At 56.9% G+C, this 8,951-nt stretch overlaps 1 long non-coding RNA gene across 2 annotated transcripts; it reads left to right on the forward strand.

The window, feature by feature from the left end:
- The first annotated feature begins 3,309 nt into the window (after positions 1–3,309).
- LOC124977985 (uncharacterized) lies at positions 3,310–8,951 on the forward strand. Of its 2 annotated transcripts, none has more exons than XR_007107300.1 (3): positions 3,310–3,647; positions 4,659–4,798; positions 8,737–8,951. It is a non-coding gene; the product is annotated as an uncharacterized LOC124977985 (long non-coding RNA). The 2 variants fall into 2 exon arrangements; XR_007107301.1 differs by lacking the exon at positions 8,737–8,951 and adding an exon at positions 5,364–5,477.

Consider the following 8,951-nt stretch of genomic DNA (forward strand, 5'->3'; position numbering starts at 1 on the left):
GCTCCTGCTGGACTCCAGCAGCCAGCGGAAAGGAGGGGAGCCCACTGCAGAGAAGCTCCTCCAGGGCAGACTAGCCAAGGCGGCTGCTGGAGAGGACTGGGGAGGGGCTGGGAACTCTTTTCTCCTGCTGGTCCTCATTCTCAGGGCTCTGCCAAGGATGGAAGCTGATCAGTTACCAAGTCAAGACCGAAACTGGGAAAAATACTGCTAGGGAGACTAAACCAGGAGGATCACAAGTTCCAGTCTCTCAGCCTCTGAAGGAAAAAAAAAAAGATAAATGGTACCTTATCAAAATTAAAGACCTAGCCAGGGGTGGTAGCACAACACAAGTAATCCCAGCTACTCTGGAGGCTGAGACAGGAGGATCCCAAGATTGAGGACAGCCTGGACAACTCAGTGAGACCCTGTCTCAAAAAAAATAAAAAGGTTAGGGAAGGTATCTCAATGGTAGAGTACCTCTGAATTCACTCCCCAGTACCACATATAAATAAATATAAAAAATAAAAACAAAAAATTAAAGACATCTGCATCCCTAAAGATACCATTGATAAAATGAAAAGCCACAGACTAAAAGAAAATATTTCCATGTCATATATCTGGGATATAGCAAGAACTCTTAGAACTTAATGATTCACATGACCCAAATTTTATAGGGGCAAAAGATTTGAACACTTTTCCAAAGAAGATACATAGCTGGTTAATAAGCACGTGAAAATATGTTCAGAATCACTAGCCAGTAAAATGCAAATTAAAGCCGCAATAAGATACCAGTAATTACTCATCAGAATGTCTAAAATTAAACAAATTGAACATATGACTGTTGACGAGAATAAGGAGCCACTGAAACTCTTATTGCTGGTGGAAATGCACAAAGAAGCATTGACTTTGGAAAACACTTGGAGAGTTGGGTGCAGTGGCACATGCCTGTAATCCCAGCAACTTGGGAGGCTGAGGCAGGAGGATCATCAGTTAAAAGCCAGCCTTAGGAATTTAGCGAGGTTCTATGCAACTTAGTGAGACCCTATCTCAAAATTTAAAAATAACAAGGGCTGGGGATATGGGTCAGTGGTAAAACAACCCTGGGTTCCATCCCCGATACAAAAAAAAAAAAAAAAAAAAACAAGAGAAAACTGACAGTTCTGATCCTCCTGCCTCAGCCTCCTGAGTTGCTGGGATTACAGGCATGTGGGATGGCACCCAGCACAGTCCTTTATTTTTTGTCAGGGCTCACTAAGTTAGCCAGTTTGGCATTGACCTTGGGGATCCTCCTGCCTCAATATCCTGAGTAGCTGGGATTACAATCCTGCACCATCATGCCCAGCAGCATTATTCATAATACCTCTGAAATGGAAATGCATAGCCATATATCCATCAGCTGGTGAATAAATGAACAAACTGTGGTATATCTACAAAGTGGAAAGGTCATGCCACAGCATGGATGAGGTGCCAAGACATTAGGCTAGGTGAGAGAAAGACCACACATGACCTGTGCATGAGATACAGGAAAGGTGAACGTTCAGATAGGGAATGCAGATCAGTGGTGGCCTACAAGGACTGCTGCACACAGGCTCAAGGGAACCTGGGAGGTGCTGATACAAATTATCTAAAACTCCACTGTGGTGCTGGTTGCACAACTCTGAAGATTTACTAGAAATGACTGAAGCTGGGTGTGGTGGTGAACGCCTGTAATCCCAGCCTCTCCGGAGGCTGAAGCAGGAGGACTGCAAGCTCTAGGACAGCTGCAGCAATTCAGTGAGACCTTGAGGCAGGGTCTCCCTAATAAGATAATAAAAAATAAAAGGGACTGGCAATGTAGTTCAGTGGTAGGGTGCCCCTGGGTTCAATCCCTAGAATCACAAAAAATAAAAACGAGTTGCCCCACTCCATAAATTTACTAAAAATGGTTTGTACCCTTCGTTACAACTGGATGGATTTTATGGTCTACAAATTATACATCAATAAAACCCTTAAAAGCAAGAAGGACAGCACCAGGGCGAGGCCTTCAGACAGGCCCCCGAGCTTGTACCACTTCACCGTCCTAGGTCAGGAATACCCCTCTGGGCAGGAGCCTGGTGAGTTGTTTACAGAAACTCTCCCCGAGGGAACATGGACTCTAGAATGATAAACCTTCCAAATCACAAGTGCATCCCCCCGTCTGAATTCTTCCAAACTGGGACTTGAGCTCACGTCCAATAACAAGCTACTGGCCCCGGAGAGACGGCCTAGCTGCACAGCTGAAGCGGGCAATTAGTGCAGGGCAATTAGGAAGGCTCCTCCCTGGGGCGAGGCCCTGGCAGCGCTTCGGGAAAGGCAGATCTGCGGGGAGAGGCACACGAGGCTCCCCTCTCCCCAGGCCCAGTGGGGGCAGCTGCCCTGACTCCAGGCTGGAGGAGGGCAGAGGTGCCCTCTGGAGAGCCGTCGCAGCGGGTCCCCGAGTCCAAACCGATAAGCAGGATCTGAGGCAAGATCAGGGCAGGCGCAGGAGCCGCAGCCCTCCCTGTCGGCCTGAGCCATCACTGGGGAGCGGGCAGGAGCGGGAAGGGCACGGGCTGCACAGGGTAGACCGGCGTCGGGGCGCTCCTGCTCCGCCCAGGCTCCTGTCCCGCACCTACCCACGCCCCCAAGCGCCCAACCCCAAGGACTCAACCCCAAGGGCTCCGCCTAGCCCACACCACCCGCGCTGCGTCTTCCTCCAGCTCTGGTTGGGAGGGTGGTCGGTCACCCTCAGACCTTGACCCACGCGCTTCAGGCGGCCTGGGGTCCCCATCAGAACACCAGGTGGCGCTGTTAGTCCAGCTCCGCCCAAGGCCCATCTCCCGCCCAGGTCCATCTCCGCCCAGGTCCAGCTCCGCCCAGACCCCAGATCCTGCCCAGGCCCAGCTCCGCCCAGGTCCAGCTCCGCCCAGACCCCCCGCTCTGGCCCAGGCCCAGCTCCGCCTAAGCCCAGCTCCGCCCAAGCCCAGCTCCGCCCAGGCCCAGGCCCAGCTCCTGTCCGGCTCAGCTCCACCCAGACCCTAGCTCCGGCCTAGGCCCCAGCTCCGCCCAGGCCCGGCTCCGCCCAGGCCCCAGCTCCTGCCCAGACCCAACTCCGCCCAGGCCCTGGAGCCCGTGTTACCCGCCACCGGTTGGACCAGCGAGGACACCCCGACCGAGGGGAGCCCATCCATAGGTTGCCCAGGGACCTATCAGGGGTGGCCTGGTGAGAGCGGAGCCAATCAGATACCTCCCGGGGTCTAGCGCCAAGAAGGACCCTGAGGAGCTGCACTGGTTGGCCTCTGGCTGCCCTTAGCCCCAGCCGACCCCCGGGAAGAGGAGGGCCAGCGGCCTAGGGCCGCGAAGAGCCAGGCGAGAGGACTGGGCTCGCCTGCCTTTGATCTGGCTCAAACTTTCTCAAGTCCAAGTCAGTCCCGCTGGCCCCGGGTAACTTCCAGCCTGTCCGCCGCCAACCTCCAATGTTCTTAGATCGCTCGCATCCCTTCGGCCTCCGCCTGCGCACTCCTGTGCGTTATGTCTGATCACTCATTTTGTTTGCCTCGATATGGGTTAAACAGAACCCACTACCGTCGAAATAATGTCCCTCCATTTGTGCATCAGCACCGTTCACAACAGGCACAAAACCTAACTATTGATTTTCAACCTGCAAACTGGTGAGCAGCCTGGAGGACTTCGATGGGATGTGGTGGGGTTCGCCTGGGATCTAGGCAAGGACAGCAGCAGTCCTGAATACCGATGGGGCGGGGCCTCACGTGCCCCTCTGGTGGGAGCCGGCCATGAGGCGGCTGGAGCTGGGGGACCCTCTCAGGGTCACAGAGTGGCCGGCAAAGAGGACCAAAACTGGAGATGGATGACGTTGGAGAGGGCTGCTGAGGTCTGACCAGACAGGGAGGTCGCCACCAGGAGGTCCCTGGGACCGCAGGGGAGGAAAGGGCCCCGGCGTTGCCTTTCCTCAAGAGCCCAGCAGCTTTCTGTCCCCTAACCTATCCGTGCGTTGCAGTGATCAAGAATACTGAAGGAGGTTCCAGAACTGAAGTAACATGCAGGTGTCTGCCTGTGGTGTGAGCGGCTGGCCTGCCCCTGCGGGGCAGTCTGCGTTCCCAAGACCCCCAGTTCCAAAAAAGACACAAAAAAGAACCCCACCAGAGGCCCTTGGCCACTCTGCCCCTTCCAGCAAGGCCACTCGCTATTCTCAGGCTTCTGAGGGACAGGGGCCAGACTGGTTGCTGGCAGGAAGGGGTGGACGCTGGGAGGCCCTAGGAACTCTGGCTGGGAGCCTGCTGGGGCAGGGTGCTCAGGGGAGCCTCGGCCCCTTGGCCCCACTTCCATGAGGTGGCAGCAGAGAAGGGTGACCTGAAGTAGAGAGGATTTTCTATTCTTCCTCTCTGGGCCTGTGGAAGCCCCCAGAGGTGCCTGGACTCACTGTGGGATGGGGCGAGGGACCCAGGGAGGAAAGGACTTTCACCCTGTTATGAGATGGGACCTGAAGCAAGGTTGTGTCAGCTTTGACTCACATCTCAGCTCCTACACATTTGAGCTGTGCAACCTCAGATGACTCTCACAACCTTTCTGTGCCTCACTTTTCTCATGTGAATTTGTAAGCATTAAATGAGATCCTTTATGTAGCTGAAGCTTGAACTCACAATCCTGCCTTGGCCTCCCAGTCACTGGGATTCCAGGTGTGGGACACCATGCTGAGCTAAATGAGATCCTCCATAAGAGCCCTGAGTAGCCCGTGCAGGAGGTCGGAAGGAGCTGTTGGGATGATCGGCACTGAGGATGATCAGAGATGCGGATGAGCAAGGTGAGGGGTCACTGTATGTCCCCCTGCCCAGGCCCTGACAAACCTGGGGGCACTGCCCACTCCACAGCCTTGCAGATGAGCCTTGTGTGCTGGCCTGCTGCTCGGGTGAGTCTGTGGCAGGGGAGGTGCCGGCCACCTGCATCTCCCCCCGGACATATGTGCCCAGCTCCTGGTGATTCCCATGCAGGAACTCTGGGGCTGCTGGCCAGCAGAGGGCTCCTGGGGTCCCCTACTTGCTCAACTGCGGTGGACAGGTAACTCCCAAGGGGGCTGGAGTCCATAGAGGGTCTCCTCAGGGTGGTGGGTGGGTCCCCTCAGCTCTCACTGGGGCTATGAAGCCCTGGGCCCAGCTGCCCAATCCTGTCCCTTGGCAGACCAAGGACCACAAGGGCTCTGCAGCCAGGGGCAATACTGCTCTCCTGAGATCTGACCCCTCTTGTGGATCCCTGGTATGGACAGGAAGCAGGACTAGCTGCCCCTCCTCCCAGGGCGAAGCCAGGAATCTCTTCCTGTGTCTGTCAGCCCTGTTGTGAGGGCCACAATGCCTTCATTTGGGTCTCTTCAGTGCCCCAGCGGACAAATTCTTCATGGAAGAAGGCCCACTAAAGGCCCACTGCCCTCACATCAGATCCCAGCACTGCCACTTCCAGGCTGTGTACCTTCAGGCAAGTCCCTTAACGTCTCTGAGCCTGCTTTATCAGTAAAATGTAGATACACTGGGATTCTCACTGGACCATGAATTGTTTATTGATCTGTGTGTTTCTGTTCATCAGAGAGAATCTGCAGGGGCTGCCTCAGGGAGCACCAGCCTTGGGGAAGGCTTGGGAAGCCCATGATAAGGGCCCCAGCTCTGGCTGCTGCAAACCCAGGGAGCACGATAGATAGAGTGGGAGAAGTGAGGGTCACGCTCTTGTTGGGCAGGATGTACCTGCAGGGTGGGAGGGAAGAGCCTGCCGGGGAGGGGTGAGGCGTGAACCAAAGGCACGGGACTGGCAGGGACTGTGACCCTGCCTGGGTGGCAGGAAGGAGCCGTCTGGAGACAGGGAGGGGCTGGACGAGGCAGGCAGGTGGGCTGAGGGAGAGCCCCCACGCCTCTGGGGAGACCGAGGCCAACAGTGGCACCTGAGTCCTGCCACCCCCTCATGGGCCTGCACTGCCCACCCGGCCTCCCCGTCCTGGGGTGAGGGGCTGCCCAGCCGCTCCTCAGTGGACCTGATTTCATAAGCCTCCCCCTCCTGCTGAGCTTCTGGGCACCCCATTCCCAGGCTGCCGGGCATATGGGGGATGGGCAGGGCCTCGGGAACACACCGCACCACCCCTTCCCCACCAGCGGGGCCACTGCTTTGGAACCTTTCCCGACCCCTACCACCCATGGAACAGGGACAGGGGACAACTCTGGGTGCTCAGCCCCCCGGCCCCACCATGCCCTGTGACCTGGGAAGGGGCGGGGCTGCAGCCCTCAAGGTGGGGTTGTTCCCAGTCTGCAGACGAAAGACTGAGGCCCTGGGAGGGCAGTGGGTCATGTGAAATGCCAGGACTGTGCCCGGCTCCGTCCTGTAGCTAAACAGGGCTGACCGGGTGCCGTGCCAGCCCGTCCCTGGGGGCTCAGGTCTCCTCCTCCAGGCCTGGCCCAGCTACTCCCCAAGGTTAGAGGACAGGTGCTCCAGTCTGCTCAGCCTCACTTCTGGGATGTGGTCCCCAGAGGGAGCGAGAGTGGACAATTTCACACACTCCTGCGCTGCCCAGCTCTCTACACCTGGCTTTCCAGGTCCAGCTACCAGGGCAGAGTGGCCAAAGCCTGTCTTTCCTCCCAGGAAGGAGGTGGACACAGGGGGCAGGGGTAGACTGGAGTTCGTAGTGCCTAAGTGCTTCATGTCCCCACCTGCCCAGAGCTGGCAGGTGGGGTCAAAGCCCCTCATTAGTGTTATTATTGTTATTATTTTGGTGCTGAGGACCAAACCCAGGACCTCCAGCAGGCTGCCCAGGCGCTGTCCACTGAGCTACACCCTCAGCTGAGCCCTTCATTTTGTAAAAGGGAGACTGAGACCCAAGACTTGGAGATGCTCCCTGAGTACCTTGGAGTGGAGGTCGGGGAATGGCAACCTGAGACTGCTCCCTGCCCTTCCCCGTCACCGTGAGGCCATGGCCCTGCTGGAACAGGCTCGCTGGGATGATGGAGGAGCCCAGGGAGCAGGAGCCGCTACCGCCCATCTGCTCTCCTCCCCTTCCTCTCCTGGGGACGCCCTACTCCCGCCAAGGATGCCCAGAGCCTGCCAGGCCTGGGGAGACCCCAGCCCACCCTCATAGATCCCTCTGGCTCTGAACCTGCTTTCCTGGGAGCACCTGAGGCCCGTGGGGTTGGGGCCTTCTAGGTCCCAGGTTTCCAGACACACTCCGGAGGCTGTGTTCCATGAGCCCCCTGCCCTCTTTTCCACTGAGGGAGAGAGGCTTCCAGACCTGGAGTCCTGGCAGTGGCCGGGCCCAGAGGCCTGGCAGGGAGCGACAGCCCCTCTGGGGCTCCCTGCTGATGCTGGCTCACCAGGCTCCTAGCCACCTTCATGTGTTGTTCACACCTTGCTCCTCAGCAGACTGGAGGGACACTGGGGTTCCAGGGGTGACCATCAGGGCTGCCCATGAGACCTCTCCACTGTACACACTCCCTAGCCGTACAGAGGAGGCCCTGATGGGACCAGGGACCAGGGCCTCTGTGGCCAGGTCAGTGTCTTCCCCGTGGCTCTGCATCAGGGGTACTTGAAGGTCTGAATTAGAATGAGGGAGGCCAAAACCCAGAGGACCAAGCATTTCTCGTTCCACTTGCTATGGATTTGCTCACTGGTCACGTGTGTCACCGCACAGTAAGTGGACACCTGTGTCTGAGACCAGAGTGCTGGTGACGTGCTTCCCGTCAGGGCATGCATGGGGGTCCTGCGGCTGGTAAATCCCACTGTCAAGTCCACGCAAACCTGAGAACACACCTGAGCTTGTCCTGTGCAAACATCCTCACCCCTCCGTCACTTGCGCTTCATTGTCTTCTGGATTCAGAAACACTTTCCCCAAGAGGGAGAGGCCGCTCTGGTGAGGCTGAGGTGGCCGAGCTCCACAAGGGCGAGGGCCTGGCAACAGTTCTGTGTCCCCCCTTCCCCCTGCAGGCCCCACGCCTGAAGGCAGGTGAGTGAGCTGCTGCTTCCCCCAGGGATTCAAGGCAAGCATTCAGGCACGCCCGCTCGGCTGCCAGGGCAAATGGAGGATGTGGTGGAGGTGGACTCCATGGCTGCTGCCCTGGCCTGGGAGGCCTGCCTCTCCTGCTCTGATTCTGCCGTGGGTGGTGCTCTTGGCTCTGAGGCACCTGTTACCAGAGTGCCACCAGCAGGGACAGTGGAGAGAACTCACCACAGTCCCTTGGTCTATCTGGCTCCTGCTCCCAGAGCCTATTTCAGCTGCTGGACAAGGAGGAAGGAGTCTTGGGCCACAGCGTGCCTGTCCAGAAGCCTCTTGGTGTCTGCCTAGCTGTGTTCTATCTTCCTTCTCCATCACTTTGCGCGCGGACCTAGACTGCCTTCTCTAGGGTGTGTCCTCCGGGCCAGGTCAGGGACCAGCGATCCTGCTGGAAGAATGGTGGAGGTGGACGGAGGCGCCACGGCCCACAGCAGTGGGTCCTCGTCTCCCCAGGCTCCTGAATCGCACCCACTCTAGAGGTGAGAAGCCAGACCAACCTGGACAGGCGCAGGGGTACCTGCCCATGATCCCAGCCCCTCAGAGGCTGAGGCAGGGGGTGTGAGTTCCACGCCAACAACCTGTCTCAAAATAAGAACTGAAAAGGTCTGAAGATGCTGTTCAGTGCCCCTGGGTTAAATCCCTGGTACAAAGAAAGAAAAAATAATCAAAATCCTTGCTCTGGCTCGGGCCTGCATTGATTTTCTTTTCTTTGTTTTTTGCAGGGTGGGGAGGAGGATCAAACCCAGGGCATGCACATGCCAGGCAAGGGCTCTGCCACTGTGCTACATAACCACATCCTCATAACCACGTCGATTTTCATGGGTCCCAAGCATTTTTGCCTTTCTTGAGCCTTTCCTCTGTAAAAAATGTGAAATTTTAATTTTCGGATGCATTAGTGTAAAGGTGAATATATTAACAGTGTATATTAAAGCACTTT

The sequence above is a fragment of the Sciurus carolinensis genome, chromosome 2 (assembly GCF_902686445.1).
Source record: "Sciurus carolinensis chromosome 2, mSciCar1.2, whole genome shotgun sequence".
Taxonomy (NCBI): Eukaryota; Metazoa; Chordata; class Mammalia; order Rodentia; family Sciuridae; genus Sciurus; species Sciurus carolinensis.